Genomic DNA, 23,235 nt, shown 5'->3' with positions numbered 1-23,235 from the left:
ATCTTTTTAATTTAATTTAATTTTTAAAATCACCAATTTGATCACTATCAACAGAAATTTTGTCTCCATGAACTCGGCCTCTGAATTAGAAATGAAATAAGCCTGTAACTTCCTATATTGTGTTATTGTCAATACTTGCTCTTCCAGGATCATCAACAAAGAGAAAGAACTACAGGATATGTACATATTTTGTCTGAGAGAAGCCTTCCATTTCCTGTGCTTGCCTACACAAACATATCCTGCAACTATTTAAAGTTGTAAAGAGGCCACACACATAGTGAGGCTCTTGTGAACCATATGACAGAGTTCATCAGTCAGAGGTGCTCTGTGGCAAGGGTTTCCTTCTGTCTTGAGTGTTGGAATGTACCATTGTTTGTATTCTAAAAATTCTTATTATTTAGGTACTTGGTTTTTCCCCCATCTTAAGCTTTAAATTCTTTTTTGTTTCCTTTTTGCACCAGAGAAAATCTTAATAGAGAATTAATATGTCTTTGTTTAGAGGTATCCTGCTCCACCCTGCATCAGTTGTAATTGGATCAACAGATCTTCAAAATACAGTAAGATCCAATGGGCAGAGATCAGTGGACAGTTGTTGAACCTAAGAGAATTGTATTTTGAATCCTTAATGGGAAACTTTGGACAAGCTTTGAACATGCAACTATCCCTTACTGTCAATTTCCTGTCAGCAAAAAGATTTGTTTCAGAGAATTGAGTAAAGGTCTGTGATAGCATTCTGTTCCTGAAATTAAGCTGGTGCAGGTCTCGCCATGATCTGGATTAGTAACCCATATGTGCACCATTTGGTAGGAGTGTACCATATAAATCATAACAACCACCAAGATCTGGCAAAAGGAAGTCAGGAGTCGAATTGTTATATTACTGGACTTTGCAAAGAAAAGCAGTGATCATCCAACACCCCCTGCCCAAAAATATGTTTAAATATGTTTTCATTAGTTCATTGTAACTCATATAGGCTGGAATTGTATGTCGCTCCAAGGAAAACATGGAGGTTAATAGCAACGAAACATGCACATGCAAAGGCATCCACTTCTCCCATTTATCTTCTCAAAAACCTTCTTTTTTTAGAATTGTGTAGTAGCATTAAGAATGACTTTCCTCACTGTCCAAAAATCTTTCAACTGTTGCAGAGTCTGATAATGCCACATATAAGGAAAGCAAGCATGAACGAGCAATTATGTCATATGTTTCTGGTTAGCATATTATTTTGTAATGCACCTTTTATTTTTTCCTGGATCAGGTATTGGCTTTCAGACTGTTCTATTTCTCATTATAGTTTTGAGTTTTCTTCAAACAGGCAAAGTTGCTGCAGCTTCTTCAGTTACTTGTAAAATAATTCAATGGAATTGTAACTTTTACATTATGAGCTGTTGATTTCATATCTGATAACCAGAAATGTCATTTCTGCCCAGCACAGTTTGAAGTGCTGCATTTTGTTTTGACAAGAACTTTGGATTTTAACATTACAATGACAAAAACATAAGGATAGCTAGACATAAGAAATATTTGAAGGGCGTGTTGTTTTGCCAATGACACATTGAAGGGAATGGCCATGGAAGTCAAGCACTGACGTCAAACAGCATGAGTTTTGACACAAGGTTTGAATAATGAAGGTATTTCAATTTGCCTAGCCTACCCCTTTGAATAGATTTTTTCAGTTTGGTTGACTCTGCATCAGACTTCCATGTGGATCTGTCCCAAGACCTGCCTAACCAACTCTTATCCTTTATCTGCTGGCTAGGAATGGAGGAGAAATTTTGTTTGGTGTGCATTTAAATCTATCAAACTCACAACTTCCAAAACAACATGAAAACCAAAACATAGCTATCCTTTGAATTTTTACTTTTCTGCAATTTTGCAATTCCTTTATCCAAACAATAGTTTATAAAAATGCCGACATTAGGGGATATTGTGCAAAGAAAAGGAGATATGGGTAAAAAATGCATACATGCATTATATTGGGGAAAACTGCATGCAAAAAAGTGTGAACATTAGTCAAAACTGTATTTAAAATGTGTTTATAGGAAAAAATCACACTAAAATGCTGATGAATTTTCATGAGGATTTTTTTAAAAAGCAAACTGCAGCAAAATGTGGAGAGCTGATTTAAGATGGAAAAAAATGAGAAACTGAGATAGACAGATTGACAGATATTTCCCTCTCTGCTGCTAGTCTCTGCTAGCATTCCAGCTGCTGTGACCTTGACTACCTATGTTCTAAAACACAGACCATCCTTTATTAAGGATACATAAAATAAAATATTCTTTTTTTTACTCTTCAAAATCCTTGAAGATCCTTGTGTTGTCTCATAGAAGTGGGTTGAGAACCATCAAATGCATAGTTTGGCATTACTATATTGCACTGAGCTGTTATGAAGTCACTTAATTTGTTATTTTATATGACACTATCGTTGTAGGAATAGTTAATGTCTTTTAGGCTGCAATCCTTCGCAATTAGTTGGGAGCGAGTCTGAGTACAACACAGCAGGACTTGTTCCACAATATCAACATTTTAAAGAGGGGGCCATTGTTTCCAAGCTATGTATTTAAGAATGGGGCTGTTTCATCAATGACCAGCTACAACAGCTGAGAAGACATTATTTCCCTCTGTGGAAAAGAATGTCCCAAGGATGATTGTTTAGAAAAGGGGTCTCAGAAACGTGCGCACTACTTGAACAGAGTAGCCACATTCAACTTGGACCTACTTCCTCTTTGACTGAGGCCAGACACTAATTGGGGCAACACTCTCCCAGCACCTCACCCTTATTCTCTGAACCAAAAACCCCTTCCTTGTGGAATGGTCAAGGCAATGGAGTGTGAGTGGCTGACCTGTGGCCTTCCAGAGGCTGTTGGACCACAAATTCTATCATACTTGACCATTGGCCATGCTTGAATGAGGTAAATGGGAGTCCAGCAGCATCAAGAGGTCACAGATTCTCAGCCCTGCAATAGTTCGCCTATAAAGGCCTTCACACTAGTTAAATCTCATAATCCCTGGCACATAGATTTCACCTGGTCCTTTTGAAGTGAGGCTTCTTTTTTGTTTTAATTTTCTCTTTTTTTGCAAGTTGAATTTACAGTTGTTTTTGCTTGTGTCCTTTCCACAGGATGCCTGTTAGCCTGGGCTGACAGTGTGGTTTGTACATGAAATGCATTCAATTTTTTGGATCAGTGACCTGTATCCCCTTTGTTGATATCTTATGTAAGAGGATATATAATTCTTACCGATGTGTCATAAAGTGTCTCATCCTTTTGCCTTTTAGAGTCTTAAGATAAAAACTTGGGACGAAGGAGAGAGGTTATTCTTTGATTGAAATGATGAATGTGTCTTAAAAGCATGTGCATATGTCTCACCATTCCAACCTCCACCTCTTTCGCGCTGCTTTCTAGATAATTAGGAAAGGTTTTCTGAAGTTCTTTCTAGCACAGCACTGTCACTGTACATGTCTGTAAACTTGTAAATGCCAGAAGGTTTGAATCACAGCAAATTCTTTATTTTGGCTTAGCTGTAGGTAGTAAATTTAAATTGCAAGTTACCTTGATGTGAAGCAGTGTGGGTGAGAATCTGTTGCACTTGTACTCCCTGGGGTTGTTTCATTGAAGTTAGCCGAGTTTACACTAGGGAGATCATCAACTTTGTGACTCAGTTCTGTTTGGGAAGTGAATCAGTGTGAGTTTATATAATATTTAATAGGACTTTGATAATATCCTGTAGGCCTTGCTGAATGAAGACGATATCAGGAGATTCTGGAAATGTTCTTATTGTTCAACCATTTTGATAATCTCTCTTTGAATCCTCCAAATATTATTGCTTTGTTTTCTGTCAATTGTGACTTCAAATTCATACAACCTTTGCTTATGAATGTAGAGAAACTCTAGCACTTTTTCTGATCTAAGTACCATGTGTGTTAAGGTAGGATAAAGTGTTATAAGCTGAATTAATCCAACTCATCACATAGGAAGCTGCCATTCTCCAGGTCAGACTATTAGTGCATGTAATCACAGTATTCTCTACTCTGACTGTCAGCTGCTCTCTAGGTAAAGTTATTTCACATCACCTATTTCTTGATGTGTTTAGCTAGAGCTGCCAGCAATTGAAGCCGGGACCATCTGAATGTGGTCTACCACTGAGCTATGATTACCTCGAAGCTTTGCTGTGGCAGCTGCAGACAGATGGTCCATCTTCAAGATGCATGGAAAAATGGGGCACAATAGAGGGCATAGAGAGAAGGGGCAGCAGGTTAGTTTGCCACCCTGTCTACCATCTCAGGATTGAGTCTACTCTTTAGAGCACTGCAGTTGGTTGTGCAGAGAAACATACAATACGTACGCTATATACAGGAGTACCTGCAGTCTGTACATTGCATTGGAGAGGGTTCCAGCCCCTGACTGGTTTTTAAAATCAAGTATAAAGTAAAACACATAAACACCTGTACTGTCAGCTGCCCTTTGGCCTCTGCTGTTGTGTGGTTTTAGCACTGGTGTTTAACATGGAATCCTAGAAATGTAGCATACCATTTGAACTCAGTTTTGATGACTGAGGGGTAAGGTAAAGGGACCCCTGACTGTTAGGTCCAGTCGTGGACGACTCTGGGGTTGCAGCGCTCATCTTGCATTACTGGCCGAGGGAGCCGGCGTACAGCTTCCAGGTCATGTGGCCAGCATGACTAAGCCACTTCTGGCGAACCAGAGCAGCATATGGTAACGCCTTTTACCTTCCTGCCGGAGTGGTACCTACTTATCTACTTGCACTGAATGCTTTCGAACTACTAGGTTGGCAGGTTGGCAAGGTTGGCTGAGGGGTAGGGCTGTGCAATAAACCACCATATCATTGAATACCCAGCAAGGCCCTCCGCCACCGCAGATATATATCATTATGTTTAGCTGGTGCTATATCGTGATGTTGAAAACCAGATACTGCCCATTCCTACTGATGGGTCTAAACATAAAATAAACCTTCTGATACTGTGCTAGTCCCGGGGGGAAGGTTACCGTTGTCGTAGTCAAAGTCCAGTCCTGGGTCACTAGCCTGGAAACAGTTCACAAGGAGCGAGGCAAGGTCTGAAGCAGGAAGCCGGGCGGGGACAGGAACACTGGAAGGTCAGAAGCAGGAAGCTGGGCGGGGACAGGAACACTGGAAGGTCAGGTCTGGGTCCGGGGCAGGAGCAGGTACTCAACGATGTTGCTCCCACAACCTGGGACCGGGCTGACTGGCCTTTATCTTCTCTGAGGCCAGGGGCGGTCCCGGCCCCCAGGAGACCCGCCTCTCCCAGCCTTAAGGCGAGCACTCCTCCTGGGAGAAACCAGTTCCCTCCGTCTCTCTGCCCTAAGCTTCTGCAGTTCAGGAAAGGCTGGGGAGTTACTGGACCCAGGGGGAGACTCACCTTCCTCTGGCAGGGCCGGGAGAGGCGCACCTGTAGGCACTGTGTCCTCAATCACCTCCGGAGCCAGAATGGAACCACCTGGTGCCTGCTCCTGAGGATCCGGCACAAGTGCAGGCGCTTCAGATCCACGGCCCCGCCCCAGCTCAGCCGGCCCTGGAGGTGGGGACTCTTGTGCAGGCTGGGGTTCCTCCGGTTCAGCCTCTGAATCGGATTCCCAGGCCATCACAGATACCTTCTGTAAATCTTTCAAGATCCTGTGCTCTTTAACAGTACTGGGTCTAGAACATGGGTCAGCAGCCTTTTTCAGCCGTGCGCTGCTCCACCATCCCTCAGACCATGTGGTGGGCAGGACTATATTTTTTTTTGGGGGGGGGAATCAACAAATTCCTATGCCCCACAAATAACCCAAGATGCATTTTAAAGAAAAGGACACATTCTACTCATGTAAAGACACCAGGCAGGCCCCACAAATAACCCAGAGATGCATTTTAAATAAAAGGACACATTCTACTCATGTAAAAACACCAGACAATTAACTCAGAGATGCATTTTAAATAAAAGGACACATTCTACTCATGTAAAAACACGCTGATTCCCGGACCATCTGCGGGCCGGATTGAGAAGGCGATTGGGCCGCATCCGGCCCCCAGGCCTTTGATTGCCTACCCCTGGTCTCGAGGCTCACAGCATGAAGCATCTGATAACAAATAAATAAATGGAGTTGTGGGTCACACGGCAAACACTTCTGGATATTAGGGAGAACTTGAGTGGGACTCTTTCCCTTTTTACTTTAAGGTCGCTCCAACAATAAAAAGCCCTTTCAGACCAGAGCATTCTTTCTCTAGATATATGCTAATGCACTGTGAAAGTGCTCATCATGCCTGGATGGGCCCTGCTGATAAACTACTGCCTGGAGATCTTTCCAAGTGCTAATGTGTCAAAGTGCCTCCAAGCACAGGGTGAACATTATTAGTGCTTTCTAAAGGTCGTGTCTGCTGAAGTTAGCTTGTACACTCTGTGGGGGAGAATGATATTCTCGCTTTTAAAGAGATTGTTTTGTTTTGTTTTACAGGGGGCGGGATTTTCTGATTGGAAAAGTCAGGGACTAATAGGAAAAATCAATATAGTTGGAAAAAGTGTCTCTTACTTGTACATAATTGCAGAAAAGCAAACATTACAGTTTAGAGTTGGCTGATTGTGAGCATGTTTTTCAAGAGTTAGCACTGTTACTTAATTAGTAGGTTTGATGCGCCGGAGCTTTAAAAGAGCTTTAAGACTTTGAAAAGCTTAATGACCCCTAAAAGCCATTTGTACCCTTCCCCCTCCCCCTTTTTCATCATCCTTTGCCATCCTTACTATCACGTAATTGGAGAGAATAATTGAATAATTTTTAAATGTTGTTTGGATTAGATTCAGCTCTACTGAAACATAAAGATATATTGAGATGCACTATGATTCAGGTTAAAGAAACTAGTTAGAACAGTTTCAATCCTTTGTTGGGTATAACCTTTAAATTGAAAAATATTCCTTCAGTGGCAGTCAAAATTACTGAATAAATATTTGTCATGAGAATATGCTAGTTGCTCACTTTGAGAGGATGGGCATGTTTAAATATTGTAAAATAAAGTATGGCATATTTCACTTTTTATCTGCTGGTGCATTTTCATCAGGATACTACTGGTCTGTCTGGTTGCTTGCAGGGTTCCAAAGTGCAGGAAGCTGTTGAGTCATCTCATTGCGTGCTTGCGGAAACATTCATTTTGAACTTAGTCTTGCAACGGAGTTGATATATTCTGTAGGTGGCACTGTGGTCTAAACCACTGAGCCTCTTGGGCTTGCCGATCAGAAGGTCGGTGGTTCGAAACCCTGCGATGGAGTGACCTCCCATTGCTCTGTCCCAGCTCCTGCCAGCCTAGCAGTTTGAAAGCATGCCAATGCAAGTAGATAAATAGGTACCACTGCGGCAGGAAGGTAAATGGCGTTTCCATGCACTCTGGCTTCTGTCACAGTGTCCCATTGCTCCAGAAGCGGTTTAGTCACGTTGGCCACATGACCCGGAAAACTATCTGTGGACAAACGTACAAACGTCAGCTCCCTCAGCCTGGAAGTGAGATGAGCGCCGCAACGCCATGGTTGCCTTTGACTGGACTTAACTGTTCAGGGGTCCTTTATCTTTTTTACCTTACCTTATTCTATAGGCAGATTTAAAAGACCAGACTAGACTTACTAGTGCAGGTTTTAGCAGGAGTGAATGAACCAGATGGGGAACATGGAACAGTTTTTGTTTAGTATGGTGATTTAAATATGTTTTCTAGATAAAATAGAAATAAATGTATGCTATGTTCAGAATTGCTTGGCTATCCTCACAACAACCGTGTGATGTAGTTTAGGCTGAGAGACAGGCCCTGGTCACCCAGTGAAATTCATTATGGAGCGAGAATTTGAACTGTGGTTTCTCTTACCCTAGTCTGACACCCTAACCATTACACCACACTGGCGTTCTAAAATCATGGATGCTGCTGCTGCTCTTTATTTATTGAAAATATATCCACACCAAAGGATATAAGAGCCTGAGGTTTAAGAAAGATTTACATGGAGGAAATTCTTGTCCTATTTGTCTTTCATTTTCTTTTTTATTCACAAGCGAAGCTGTGTGACATTACAATTACCTTTTTTAAAAAAAGAAACAGAATGCTTTTATGAAGCTTGGTCTTCATCATAATTATCTAATTGCTTCTTTAAATGGATGCCTCTGGTCAAAAGGTGTATTCAACCAATATTAATGGACATATTTAATTGCTGTTCACCCTCCCTTCAATGACAGTCATAATCCCTTTTATTGTTTTCGATTTAGCAAGTTGACCCTGTTTTAATGTGCACTATTATGAAATTAGGCTTTCAGACACATCATTTGATTACACTTCATAGTATGTGTTTGCCATCTTCATAGATTATGGCTTATATCAGAGAGAAATAGCTGTTGTTTTCTCCATATATGCTATATGTTAGTGGCAGTTGAATTTTTACTTTTTTGTGGATGCAATTTGTACTTGAAGTCTTGATTGTTACTGTTTGTCATTGCTGCTGCTTTTTCTGATAAATGCTCAGAATGATTGTTCACACTATTTCAAAAACAACAACACATTGCAATAAGAATTTAGAACAATGCTATTCCATAGCATACAAAAGGAAGAGCTCAGATGAGTGCTTTAAGTAGTCTGTTCATGAGACTGTTTAAAAGTGTGATGAAAATAAACAAGTTTTAAGAAGCATGTTCCTTAGACATACAGTGCAGATCCCAGGAATGATTTGAAGGAACATAATGCTACTATCCTGCTGAACATAAGCAGTCTGTTTAACCATCTAGATTGGATACCTCCTAAAAGCTCCTGCATAAACTCTCTTCAGCCTCTCTCACGGAAGAAATATAGGATAGATGTGTTGATAAATTATATAAATACCTTGCCAGTGTTACTTTTTCAGCTTGTTCAGTTTGTTTTTACAGTCCAATCCTAAATGTAGTTAGCTGAAAGTAAATTCCACTGAATTCAATGATACTTAATTACCTAATAAGTCTGCCTTCTGATGAAGTCGTCATTTCTTCCTTTTTTCACTGAATATTTCTCTTGTGCTTGAGTCAATTCCTAGAAGAAGGAAGAAAAGCAAAGTCCAGTTTTGAGTTGTGGTAGCTTTCCCTCTATGCCTAACAAGCATTTCTCCCTAAATATTATGATTTTAGTAGTAAAGGAAATGCAGTAACTATTGTGACAGTGTTCTGCTGAAAAGAATAGAAGTCAGGTATTACATTTGGAAGACAATATGCTTTTAAATAATTGTAGCTAAAACAAACTAGAATGTTTTCCTACTGCTATATACCGTATTTTTCGCTCTATAACACGCACCCGACCATAACACGCACGTAGCTTTTAGAGGAGGAAAATCCGTAGGCATGCCACCCGTAGGCATTCCCTCCATAACACGCACAGACATTTCCCCTTACTTTTTAGGAGGAAAAAAGTGAGTGTTATGGTGCAAAAAAACGGTATTTCTTTCTTTATTTCACTATTACGTTTAACTTCATGAGAATCCTAAGACTGAAATTGCATTGATCAAATGTTCATTTCAGGAAAGCAGCTATGGAACAATGAATTGATTGCCACTTAACAGTTGTGGTTACAGCAAATTTAGAAGGTCAGTGCCCAGAATAGTGGTGGTGGTGATGATAGTTGGTTTAATTTAACGTAATGGACACTTACCTATATTTGTTGAAAAATGGAGCATATAATGTGTGTTGAAACTGGATTATTTAGTCTAAATAAGGGGGTTTGGCCTGGATGTTATGGAGTGTTGTTGCTGTTACAGTCAGTAGTTGCCTGAACATGTGAAGATGGAAACTGGACCAGAATTGTGGATTCACCAGAACAATTCACTTAAAAGCTTATTTATGGTCATGTAAGCTCTGCCCACAGAGTTCCTTGATCCCTGGGCTGCTCTTCAATTCTTTATATTGTTAAGAGTTTGACGGAGAGGAAGTAGGCTATATGTAAGATCCTGCAACTGTTAAAATACAGTGGTATTACCTCGAGTTACAATACCTCGAGTTACAAACGCCTCAGGTTACAAATGCCTCAGGTTACAAACTCTGCTAACCTGGAAGAGTTACCTCGAGTTGAGAACTTTGCCCCAGGATGAGAATGGAAATGGTGTGCCTGCGGTGCAGCGGCAGCAAGAGGCCCCATTAGCGAAAGCACGCCTCTAGTTAAGAACAGTTTCAGGTTAAGAACGGACCTCCGGAATGAATTAAGTTTGTAACTAGAGGTACCACTGTATAGGCCAGGCTAGCTTCCTATGTTGAGGTGATCACCTAGGTGATGTGCCATTAAGACAACAAAGGAAAGGGGGTTCTCCCTCAACTCAGAGATATTTAGAAGGACAAAGCGTGAGTTTAGAGTTGAAAGTACTCACTGATGTTGTCAGCACTGTGAAGTTTTCATGTTTCCTCATGCCTTCTGTTTATGGAATGTGCCGAATCAAAATTATCTGAAAGCGGCCAGACATGCTCCCAGATTACTTTCTTGGAACTGTGTCCAAGGATGACTTGTTATAGAAATTCTTGGCCATCGAAAGAAAACTAAAGTACACTTTCTGCCTCTGTTTTGTAAGTTTTGGCAGAGTTTAGGAGAGTATAAAGGTTTTTTTATCATTTGTTTGTTTACTTGGTAAAGATGAGAGTTCATTGCCACTTCGTGGACGGTATTGATTTGCTTCTAGAGACTTTGAAGGTTTGCTTTTCTGCTTTGGAGAATGTTCCTGAAGTTGTGGATGTTGTCCTTTTTTATATATATAAAAAATTACACATACTGTTTTTTGCTGTTGTTTTTTAAGCATGGAAATTTTAGTGCATATTTAAAGCATTTCCCTTATTTGTATTTTGTTTAAACTGAAATTAGCAGCATTTAAACTTACAATCCTCCTGATAAACATGGTAGTAATTTTGAAAAAAGGTTTTACATGCTCATCATTACAGTGGTACCTCAGGTTAAGTACTTAATTCGTTCCGGAGGTCCGTTCTTAACCTGAAACTGTTCTTAACCTGAAGCACCAATTTAGCTAAATGGGGCCTCCTGCTGCTGCTGCGCCGCCGGAGCATGATTTCTCTTCTCATCCTGAAGCAAAGTTCTTAACCCGAGGCAATATTTCTGGGTTAGTGTGTGTAACCTGAAGCGTATGTAACCTGAGGTACTACTGTATTACGTTTTAATGCAGATGATGGAGCCATGCCTCCAAACTGATAAGAAACATTGTTCCCCAAATTTTGCATGTTAAATTTTATTTATTTTATGTTTTGTTGTTGGATCCATGCAGGCAGTTTTTAAAAGTCCATAGAAAATGCATGTAGATCCCCCCCCACCTCCATTAAAGAGGTCTCCACAGTCACTTACGGACTCACTGTTAAGACTGTGTTCATGGAAGACAATCTTACTCAGCTATGAGTGATCGCCAAAGAAGAAGACCAGGACAGCCACAGGTGGGGAAAAAGCTGGTTCTTTTACAAGCAGTGAGCACGAAAGTGCCAGAGGCAGAAGGTGTAGTCAAAACTAAGCTGATGGTCAGGAAGGAAGGCAAGGCATAACAATTTAGCAACGAGTCGTTCAGACTAATGACCTGGCTTGGCAACAAAGGTTTTACAGGAACTGATGTGTGCCAACTGGCTTAGGGAGTTAACTGACGGTATGAATCTAGGAGAGATGGGAGGAGTCCTTTCAGGCTGGAACTGTAGTCCCTGTTCTACATGGCACATGTGGTAAGTTGCTGGAGACTAGCTGTTGAAGACTGCTGTTTGAGACCCACCCCTGTGTCATGGACAAATTTGTTTATTTAGGTATAATTTATATGCCGTCCTTTGCACAACTCACAGGGCATTTTAGAATGTAAATAAGTGCACAAGAATACATAATATTTGTAACCCACCCCCTTCATTAGAAATGCCGAACAATAAATTGCCGAATGGCAATAACTAACAGGCCTCAGGGACTTGAAAAGCTTTGGGCTAAGGTTCTTGTTTTAGTTATTTCCTTTTGAATCATGCATAACTCTAAGATCTGGGAGCCATGTGAGAGCCATGTGAGAGTTGGCTTCCCCTATTATACCTACAAATAGCAACCAGACTTTCAGTTAGGCACCTGTTAGCTTGTGAAGTATAAAAGCAAAGAGGAGCGGTGTTCGACTGCCACACACACAGCTTCAGAAGGATCTTCTACAAAAATCTGCAATAAAACTGGCTTCTCCCAGTGGTTACTCAGGAGAAAGTTGCTAGAGCAGGTTGGAGGTGGGGTTTAGTGCAAACCCTCCCAGTAACTGGCTTCATTTCTGTATTTCCATGTCTAAATCCTACTGTTTCCTGGAAATGTTAGTTTGGTGAAGCAGACTTGTGAATGTTTTGGCATGTGTTGAGATAGTGACTCATCACAACCCAATTTTCAAATGCCTGAGAAAATTATATTTGGTGACAGAGCATGGTGCTTATCCAGTGTGCCAAAATCTCCTGAAAAGTCCATGTGTAGTGACTTGATCACACACAAATCAGTTGTGTGAATTCTTCACAAGTTGTTTTACAATCATTAGTTCGGAAGCAGGGCCTCAGAGATCAGTGCATTTGCCCTGATCTCTAGCCAAACGTTCAATACCTTCTCTCTCAGCCTAATAGAACTGCCTGCATTGGTGCAGATAGCTGATATGGATCAGCAACCAAAAGCTCCTGAGTCAAACCTGAAGAAGTATCACCAATCTAGCAGGAACACAGATTTAACTAACAAGCCACTGCAGGAACCTAGAAATGAAAAAGGGCCTTTGACCCTTACTTCTTTTTTCAACATGACCCTCCAGACAAATGAGTTGCTGACCAGGGTTCTGAGACTTGCCAATTCCAAACCTTAAGTTGTTGGGATTGTCCTAAGCAGGTCAATAGCTGTGCTATGGAGTGATGTGATGCCAGCATTACAGAGACATTGGCACAAGCGTACAGAATCCAGGGTGTGAATCTCTGGGACTTGTTGAGAAATGTTTTTGGCTGTGTGAATGGCAGGGCTTTAACTGTGGTTGATTTGACTGGCCTGCTTCTTATGCTTATTTTTAAACCATCATTTGTCTACTGTTGCTAGTAAACAGATGAGGAAATAGTACAGTGCACTTTGTTTTATATGGAGGTCAAGGTACCATGTTTCTTGTGTGCCATTTCCCTTGCTGTTGAAGCTTGACTTCCACTGTGTTTTTGTCATTATTTTATTTATCTTTTCATAAAAGAAACATAGGGGTTTTGTTGTTGTTTTTTTACATAACTTGTTCTCTACCTTAAGTGCATGTGTTCCACACACACACACCCGGAGCAAATCACTGTGATTGCCTCAGGTTTTCACATATTGGTACCATTTTTAATTTATTTTTTGCCTGATAGTGAATTGTAGTTGAAGTGCAAAGCCTGTGGGGGAGGCCATTTCAGCTGGAAAGGAAATAGATAATACTGTTTGAATTTACAGAAGGAACACATTGTTTTGCATTTAAAAATGATGGAGCCTGATTGCGTTTATGAACCCTTCCAGCTCTTGAGACTCTGTGTTCTAATCATGAGTTGCCAATGTTGATGGTAGTTCTGTTTCAAGCTTTTTACTGTGCTTCCATTAATGGGATGGTGTCTGCTCCTTCTGCTCTTCTGGCTTTGCACATTACGGTAAGTGTTTGTCATCATTCTCTGTCTTCTGTGTTCAGTGCCAAGTAAAGTGTTTTTTTGTCTCTCCAAGTTGGTGGCCCTGGTGGAACTGAATTGTCCACCTGGGAGAGAAAAATAAGGCTAGCAATCTCCAGAGGCTTCTTTGATTTGCATGATGATATCAATTGAGGCTTGTTGGTGTATGTCTCCTACCTTTCTGCATGATTAGTCAACATGAGTCCAAGATATATATTAGCCTTTCTCCATTACACTGACAGAGATTAAGAGTACTGTATCCCACCTCCTTGCAGCAAGTCTCTTGTGCCTTTTAACAGGGATGCTAAGTCATTGTTAATTATCAAAACCTGCTTTCATATCATTATTTGTTAAAACCATATATGTTTTGTTACTCATTTATGAAATATTCATTTTGTTACTTAAATTTATTTTATTGTGCCCTCACAGTATGGGATAGTGGCAGGGACACTGACTTCCACAGGTCTACAAAATGTGGTTTGAATGCCATATACATTCAAATAGAAATGCCATCTTGAGGGAACATGGAGTGAAAATTAGAAATGGCTGGTTATTTCATACCAAGAGCGGAGCAGAGAGGCCCTTATTGGTACAGATTCTGGGGAAATGTTCAGCTTCTTTCTCTCCTAGGTGAAGATATCTTGATGCAAAGGACCACTTGGGCTCCTGTTAACCTATGCATTTATTTTTATTTTTTAAAAGTCTGAAAAACTGAGCCTTGTGACTTATCACAAACTACTTTTGAAACTCCTCTCAGCTTCAAAATACAGTTTGCCATGTGGCATGGTGATGGTGGGGGTGGCTGCTATTAGAGAAAAACAAGTCTAAAGTCCCCCTGGGCTCACAGAACTAGCTTCATAGCTTTTTGGATCCTGTTTCTTTTGCGGTTGTTTTTTAGTTTAGCTCCAGGATGGCAGATCTGCACTTTTTGTCGATTTTCAGATACTTATCTAGCAGCATGAATAAGGAATAAAGACAGAATGATGCATAGTCATCATTGTGCAGCTGCACCATGTTAGGACAAATGCTTATTTAAATATTTTCTGCTTGTGTTGAAAACTGTTTTATGTGTTTCTGTCTAAAATTAGTTTGGCATTAAAAATATAGATATTTTATTTTAGACTAACTGTAGGGGATGGAGGGGAGGCAGAGAACTAATTTGGGGTGAATTTGGTCCTCATCTTTCACTTCAGATAGTTTCTGGTACATATATGTTATCTTTTTCTGTAAGACCTACTGATGTTCATCAGTAGTGATGACAACAGTTGTCAGTCTTGCTTAGCAATGTTTAGGGAGCAAGTTCTCTTTGTTATCTAGATCTGATTAACCTTCTGGACCAGCATGTCTACTTACTGTAGCCCAAACATGTATGGTGTTGTTTTGCAGAGCTCGCTCTGACTTTTAATCTGATCTTCTCCTTGTTCAGCTGCCGCTAAATTAAAATACACCTCCATGTTTATGCAATATGTGCAAAAGGTTTGTCTTCTAGTTTTTAAAGAAGGGTTTTCTTCAGCTATCTCAGTGGTGTACGTGAGAGAGTCCTTTGTGAAAGAGTTTGTTCATTATTCTAAACTCATTGGAGAAATGCACAGTCCCCCCCACCGCACATTCTCACTCATGCAGAAATGCAACTTGGATCGATGAAGCAATTCCAAGAGGGCTTCAGCATAGCTGGTGTGATACATCTATCTGAAGGCTCAACCAAAGTGGACTTGGCACTGGTCTGCAATAAATTTGGGTGTAGACAAATCATATCTGAAAGACTTAGTATGACAATTTTTCTAGATAAAGGTTCTACTATTAACTCTCTTTGATGGACAAGGGACAGGAAACAATAGATCTAGGATACTAAATTACAGTTTGAAAGCAACAAATGGTGACTGGAACTTTTAATTTTTTCCCCTCTCTCAACTTGGAAAGTTTTATAAAATATCTGTTTGTGCATGTATGTTAAGAATCTAGAAAACATATCTTATCTCCCTGTGTTATCATCACATCTCTCTTACATAACCCCATCATAAGTTAGAGTATAAAATTTATATCTTTGAAGATGGCAAGATTCTGTTCGGAAACATTTTTTTAAAAATGGGTGTGTTCCCATCCAGATCCATCATAGGTTCTGTCCAAGCAGCTAGAAACTATAATACAGTGGTACCTCAGGTTACATACACTTCAGTTTACATACTCTTCAGGTTACAGACTCCGCTAACCCAGAAATAGTGCTTCAGGTTAAGAACTTTGCTTCAGGATGAGAACAGAAATTGGGCTCCGGCGGCGCGGCAGCAGCGGGAGGCCCCATTAGCTAAAGTGGTGCTTCAGGTTAAGAACAGTTTCAGGTTAAGTACAGACCTCCGGAACGAATTAAGTACTTAACCTGAGGTACCACTGTACATAAAAGTATGCCTTCTCAAATCAAGAAATGTGTTTTGTGCGTGTGTCAGGGGTTCAGGAGCAGAGGCACAGGAAAGGGAGGAAACAGAGAGCGAGGGGGAGGAATCCGAAGGAAATATGAGCGATGACAGCGGCCCGAGATCTCCGAGTCTTTCCAGTGAATCGGAGGATTCACAGAAAGGGGCGCCAGTGGTCAGAACAAGGGGGGCGCCTAGGGGGACACACCAGGAAGAAGGGACCAGAGGAGACTCAGAGAGCAGCAGTTGGAAATCGGGACCAGCTTCCCCACCAGAGCACAGTAGGGGGGAGGGGTCGCAGGCATCGGGAGCTGGCGGCTCGCCGCAAGCGGAAAGGCAGGAGTTAGGATTGGCCACACCTCCATCGGGGAGCGAGGAAACGGTCAAGAGGAAGGTCGAAGGCTGCGCGCGCGCGCCAAGTTCAAATGCACAGGAAGGCGGCACAGTAAGCAGTCCGGATAGGGAGCCAGGTCCTAAAGCCCGCCGCAAAGAGGGAGCAGAGTCCGGGGGGTCTGCGTCAGAAGAGTCCAGGAAGGAAGAGACCACGGGGGGTAGAGGGACCCAGAGGAGGAGGGAAAGACGGAAGAGGTGGAGGAAGGCTAGAGTATTAAGTTGGTGTACAGGAGGCGGAGACTCAGACGGAGCTTCGCCGGTCTAGCTTCTAAGACGTAGAGCTGCATGCTGCGGTTTGAAAATGGAACTTGTAACTCAATAAAGACTTTTGTACAGTAATACCGGCTAGCGTGGTCCTCTGTGAGCTGGGACCTGGAAGCAGCTCCGACAGCGTGCTTAAGCAGGAACTCACCTGTACTCAGTTCCGACACCTCTCAGTTGGGTGCCATTGCTATTATAAGAGAACAAGGAAGGCAGTCATGGTGAGTTCCAGAACCTCTTTTTCTAGAAAAGCACTGTCCATAAGTATTTACAAATTATTATTTTGGTTGAGGTGAAGAGGGAAGGAAGGAGACCTTCAGCTGCTCAAAAGAAAATTCAAACAGTTCTTCTTCAAAGGCACTCTTAGCAACCATTTTCAGTCCTGGTCTCTTCCCAGTTATGTTATATTCAGTAACATTTTAGCTTGTGTACTTGAAGTAATCTTTCCTCCCCCCCCCCTGCGTTTGGCACCTTTCTGCATTTTCTTTCTGGGCTAAAGAGAGTCAGCCCTCATGCACTATGGGGAACAGAGCCTTTTAGATTATATTTTTGATAAAATAATAAATTTCTCTTAGTCGAAAGAGAAATGCTAAAGGACCTTATAGTCTATCTAGTGCAGTATTTTGATAGTATCCTTGTGTTTGCCCAGGGGGTGGAGATATTTAAGAGGTATGTACAGTTTGAAATATTTTCTTTCAGAGAATAGACCTCAGTATTTTACACCCAAATGAGAAATAAAATGCTTGTCAGAAAGTAGATATGGTCCCCTCCTCTGCCTACTATGTTGGGGAAAAGAAAAGTGAATATAGTTCCCATTATTGCAGTTATGTTACAAGATTATTAACTAAATAGAAATTGCTGTTTTACTTCAACAACAATCAGGCAGGCTAAAATAAGTGCATCTTCAGTCAATGAATCAGGGAGCAAGATTTGTAAAATGGCACAAGTCAAAAGCCACCCAGAGATTTACAGTATAAGGCAGTATACAAATTTCATAAATGATGATGATGATGATAATGCTAATGAAAATGATAAAGGAAGGGCACCAAGCAGGAGACAGAAACTTGAGAATATGCTCAGTGGTGTCGTGTGCTAAGGCAAAATCCTGGGCCTGACCTGAAAGCTTTTATTTCTAGCAAAGAGTTATATCTTAAGTAGTGTTAAGAACGGACCTCCGGAACGAATTAAGTACCTAAACTGAGGTACCACTGTACTGGTGTGGGGAAACAAGTGCTGGTGAGTAACAGCAAGATTGGTTGGTTGCTAGAGGTAACACTGGCAGCCTGAAAACTGCTAAAATGGTTGCTGACCAAGGTTCAGGTCAGCAGAAACCCTAGGGATATAGCTATGTGAAATAAGCAATAATAAAGCATCCAATTATATAGTTTCACATGCTTATCCCATAGAACTCAATGGAACGCAAGCCCGAAGCGAGTACATATTAAAAGAATAACATGGCATACAGGAAGGTAGCAATAAAGTCTCATGCTCTGAATATATGTGGTTACCAAGCTAAAATAATGACTGATTATAAATGTTCAGAAATCTGGCACATTGCCTTCTTTTTCTGTGTTGAAAAAAAATTGTGTATTTATGAGCAGCAGTTTGGGATTTAGTAGCTAGCCAGGGAACATAAGCAGAACTAAAAAGCCGAGGAGTTTCCCCCCAAGGCACTTCTCAAAACCAGCGACAGAGAGAGGTCACATGCAGAAAAGGATTTGAAATAGTCACATAAAAGCAAAGGATTTTAAAGTCAGTTATTCAAACTGGAATTTTCAATAGAACTCATCTTCCAGCCACTCTTGATTCAGGTAGGGGGCAATTCATTTTTAATTACAATAATGTATGCCTCTGCATATTTGGATATACATGGATAAGTGCAAAAGAGAACCTTTCATTGTTGTATACCAGATATAATTTGAGGTTTTATGACCCAAGGAACTTGTGAAATTCCATGAAATAATGCTACGATGTTGGTTTTTGTTTTCTTTGATAAAGATACGGGACTTAATGTGCGGCGTGAAAGCTTCCATTATATGCCTAGTGCTCTAGCTGCTACAAATGCTTTGTTTCCCTTCCTCTTGACTGGAATCAACAAATTAAATAGCAAAACGCAATTGCTGCATTTGCTTAATGGCAGCTTCCCCATGAAAAGGTAAAAGAGCATATCAAGGAATGTACCGTACTTGAAACAGAAGTGAAGAGGAGATGGTGTTGGTCCTCTGTGCCACTATTCTAAATGTGCAGCAAAGAGAAGAGCCTAGCAAAGGTTTCAAGTAAACACTGCTATCCCACGCCCTAACCCATCCCCCAAAGTCTTGAGAGACATGCCTTTATATTTTCAGTTATCTTGGTCTAATTCAAATATCTAATTGATAAATATGTCCTTCCACCATTGCAAAACTGGGATTCACACAATTACAATCCAAGTGTAAATTCTTCAGCAGTATTAAACTTGCAAATGACAGGTCTAAAATTATAAATATACTACCTCTCTGGTTGTGCAGTAGCCAACCAAAAACATTATAATCCATGATGAATATTAACCAGTACTGTTTGATGTAGGTATATGAAATATCAATGCAAACAGGCATGGAAAATATTGGTTTTATCTTTCATTCAGAAATGGAAGATTTCTTATTTAAAAATCACATAAAATAAAAAATCATAAAAAAAAGAAATGGAAGTTTTCTTCACAGTTTCTTCTAACTAGAGATTACTTAGTGTTCTGAAGAATAAAACTGGAAAGAGATTTAACACTTTCATTCATATCTCCCACTACTTCTTAGATCCAGCTCTTAGTTTCAGCTCAGTGGAACTGAGGACTTTCATGGCAAGGAGCAGCAATTTACACCCATTGATCAGAGGCTGTTAAATGAACTTTCCTCTCGAATCATTGATTTTCCCTTTTGATTTTTTAGAAGGGGTGTTAGGTCTTTTGCTTAGCTAGTTGGCTAGATTTGTTTGTGCTAGGTGGCAGCATTTTCCTATTTCCCTTTGGTTGTTAAATGTATTTTATTTATTCACATACCACCTTGAACCCTGGAAAGTGAGCTAATAAACCATTTTAATAAATAATTATTTCATTTTTCCGATGACTGTTATTTATTTATTTTTATTTATTGAATTTATATACCACCTTATACCTGGAGGCCTCAGGGCGGTTCACATAAAAAGATCACAGTATATAAAATAAAAATAAAAGCAATAACCCAATAATACCCCTCCCCCCAAAAGAGCCACATTTTAAAAGGGTATGGGATGTTGATCAGGTCAACCAAAGGCCTGGTTAAAAAGGAACATTTTTGCCTGGCGCCTAAAGCTGTATAATGAATAGTAAATGAATTTATTAATAGCAACTAATAAAACAGATACCTTAAAAAGTAATAAAATGGTGAAAGACACAGGGGAAGAGGATTGTTTTGGATCGGAATAACTGACCATTGGCAGTAGAAATCCATGTTGGCTATTCCACACTCTTCCTGTTGCTCTGTCAAAGTGGGAGTCAGGAACAGGTCAGTAATAACTCACAAAGTGTCAATAAGATTAACTCTTTATTCAAAGAAACAAAACATCTCAAGCCTAGTGAGCACAGCAACTCTTCGCAGTAGGTGTTGCTTCAATGAGGCAGTTGCGAGGACTGAAGATCCTCTGTAGGTTCTGGGAGACCTGGGAGACCTGGGAGGGGAGCTGGTCACAGCAAGATGATCCTGCCTCATCTCTGCCTCTTGGCCCCCCCTCCTCTCCAGCCTTCGCTTCTGCCTTTGATTCTGGACTTCTCTCTGCCACAGCCTCTTCCTGCTCACCAAACCCTGTTGCCCTTTCAGCTTTGAACACCTCTTCCTCCCAGTCTGCTCCCTTTTCTCCATCTGACCACTCATCATCATTCCACCACATAGCCCCTGGCTCTGAACTTTCTTCCCCTGGGGGTTCCCACCACTGCCTCTCACCACTCCTCATTCTGCCTGTCCATTACATCCACTGCACCAGAAAAAACAGTGGCAGAGTATTTTTCTGATGTGTGCTGAGAAAATGTGCCTTCAACAACAACAAGAAAATAGTTGTAGTAATAATAGTAATTATTATTATTATTATTATTATTATTATTATTTATATCCCTCATCTGGCTGGGCGGCTTCCAATGAAAGATTGAAAATACATTAAAAACCAGTCATTAAAAACTTCCCTAAACAGTTGCATTAAAAATGTTTCTGGAAAGGTTCTAAAGTTGCTTGGTACTACGGTACTGACTTGCTGTCAGTACCTCCTAAATAGCTTTTAATTTATTATCGGTCAAAGCCTGTTGGGCATTCTTTAGTAAAAATAATAGTGGAAAGTGTTTATGGAAAAGAGTGTTGGTTTTTAATGTGGATGCCACCAACTGACGTTTGAGCAAATTTGTCTTGCCCAACCTTAACCTCTGTGGAAGATGGATAGCAACACCTTGTTCCTTTGACAACCATTAAAGCAGTACATTTGATGTACAGTAATGCACATTAAAGGAGTAGCATAACCCAGGTGGTCTTACTCTAAGCAATTGCAGGGCAGGGGGGAAATGACAATAGTGTTCAGAAACAAGTCGAGTCCAGAAATCAGATTAAGCAGTTTATTTAGGGAAGTGAGAAAGTCAGTGCATAGATGCAATCTAAAGGAAAGTAAAACACTAAGCCAAACTGTCATTGCAAAATGCATTACCTCTGCTGTTGGTAGTAGCCCCTGGAGTTGGTTGTAGGGTGAGAGACAAAGGGCTACAGCTACCATATCTATATTGCCTTTTGCGCCCAGGTGGCTTTGAATGACAGGTTGCTAGGCCCAGCCAATTATAGAACATACGTCAAGAAAATGAACATAACACCTTTGGGAAGTTGGGAGATGGGGCTGTCAAAGCGTTCACTACTGCCAAAATTATATAACTTCTTAGCTAGACAGCAGACTTTGGGTTGTGTATTCAGACTTGGTTGATGGAGGGGAGACATGACCTCCATGCTTGAACATGATGGAGCCTAAGAGAATTCAGATACCTTAAAGGGATATGCAAACGCAGGGCATACTTTCGTGACAACGAAAAGATAATAAGCACATTTTACACTGGTAAGTGCATGGTTTTCTTTTTTCTTTTTTAAGTGTCAAATTTAACAAAGCAGAAAAAACATAGATTTTTTTTTTTAAAGGACAGAAAAAGAGACGCAATAGCTATACACACTGTCGGCTCATATTGTGAATACAATAGCCATTATTACTTTCCTCTAAAATTAAAGAATAAAGGTCAATATAAGCCATCCAGGTGTCCAAATAGGTACCTACATGAAATTGGTGTTTATAGATACAAATGTAACCATGGCAGTTAGGTCTGCAGACCATTGCAAAATGGATGGTGAGCATTTACCCTTTTCAGGCTTGAAGTATAAGTCTCTTGGCAACTATAAGGGTTGCAGCACCCCTTTTGTTTTAACCCCCATGATACAGGAATATAATGTAAGAAGTACATGAACATCTGCAAATGTATTTAATTCTGGCAGTACAAAATTTATACAGATAACAACTTCAGATTAAAAATACTATATCACCAGACATGCCTACATCTTATTTCTCAACAAGGCCTTTCAAGCATTATATCTCCAGCATCTATGTGTATTTGACACTACCTTCCTGTACAAATGTTACCGAGTCCAATATACCCCAAAGAATATTTTTTGTAGGATAAGTTTCAAATATAAAACATTCCTTATAGATTCTAAAGCAATTTTCCATTGTTTAGGTTGTATGGCACATTCTAATTCCCTGTTCTACAACTCTTTTAAGTTATTGAACATCAACTTTCCAAAAGTCCCATAGGCCTTTATAGGCAGCAGTTGTGGATTTAGCTTTCCGAGAAGATTCATTTATTCCCTCCAATAATTTAGGAAATGCCAAAGCACTCGATGCAGACAGTGCATAAACAGACTCCAACATGTGTTGTATTTGCAGATGTTGCCATTCTGCACTTACTGGTAAATGATATTTAAACCACAATATGGAAAACGACAAGAAGTCTTCATCTGAACTTATCAGCTGATCTAACATCTAAATCCCACAATAGACCCATTTCTTCCACAAAAAACCCCTGCCTCTCTTACCTTCAGATCTTGACAACCCCATAAAGTTTATTTGGCATAAGCATATGGGTCAAATTGTATATGACTATACACCACGTCTCTCTAGTTGCTAAAATTGTAAGTGTTATGGGTCCTTTCCTTTTTTTATACTTAGCCCCAAAGCTAACTATTCTAGAGTGTATAAATATGGTAAATTACACATGGAGGGGTATTATTATTAATAGCAAATTGTATTCATGTGGGATAGAATTATATGTCCATAGTCTTCTTTGTGTTAGGAAAGATATTTAGTCTCCATGCTAAGATGTTATGAAACAAAGCGAATTTTGGAAAAGTTTCAGGCTAGAGTATATTTCTTGACTGTTATCTAGAAAAATTGCAGCTGACTTATTGCTTTCTTCATTAGGCTGCTAAAGCTTTCATATTGGGAGTTAT

At 40.3% G+C, this 23,235-nt stretch overlaps 1 protein-coding gene and 1 long non-coding RNA gene across 2 annotated transcripts in view; one reads left to right on the top strand and one right to left on the bottom strand.

Annotated features, from left to right (window-relative positions):
- The window catches only part of LDLRAD4 (low density lipoprotein receptor class A domain containing 4), a 263,177-nt gene that overhangs the window by 66,575 nt on the left and 173,367 nt on the right, over window positions 1-23,235 (top strand). The window lies entirely within an intron of this gene.
- The window catches only part of LOC308593367, a 31,527-nt gene that overhangs the window by 3,095 nt on the left and 5,197 nt on the right, over window positions 1-23,235 (bottom strand). The window contains exon 2 of the long non-coding RNA XR_014010922.1: window positions 8,968-9,045. This is a non-coding gene — a long non-coding RNA (uncharacterized lncRNA). The remainder of the gene's footprint in view (window positions 1-8,967; window positions 9,046-23,235) is intronic.

The sequence above is a fragment of the Podarcis bocagei genome (assembly GCF_964188305.1).
Source record: "Podarcis bocagei genome assembly, chromosome: 8".
Taxonomy (NCBI): Eukaryota; Metazoa; Chordata; class Lepidosauria; order Squamata; family Lacertidae; genus Podarcis; species Podarcis bocagei.
The sequence above is the reverse complement of the archived record's forward strand: the minus strand, read 5'-3'. Positions and strand labels throughout refer to the sequence as shown.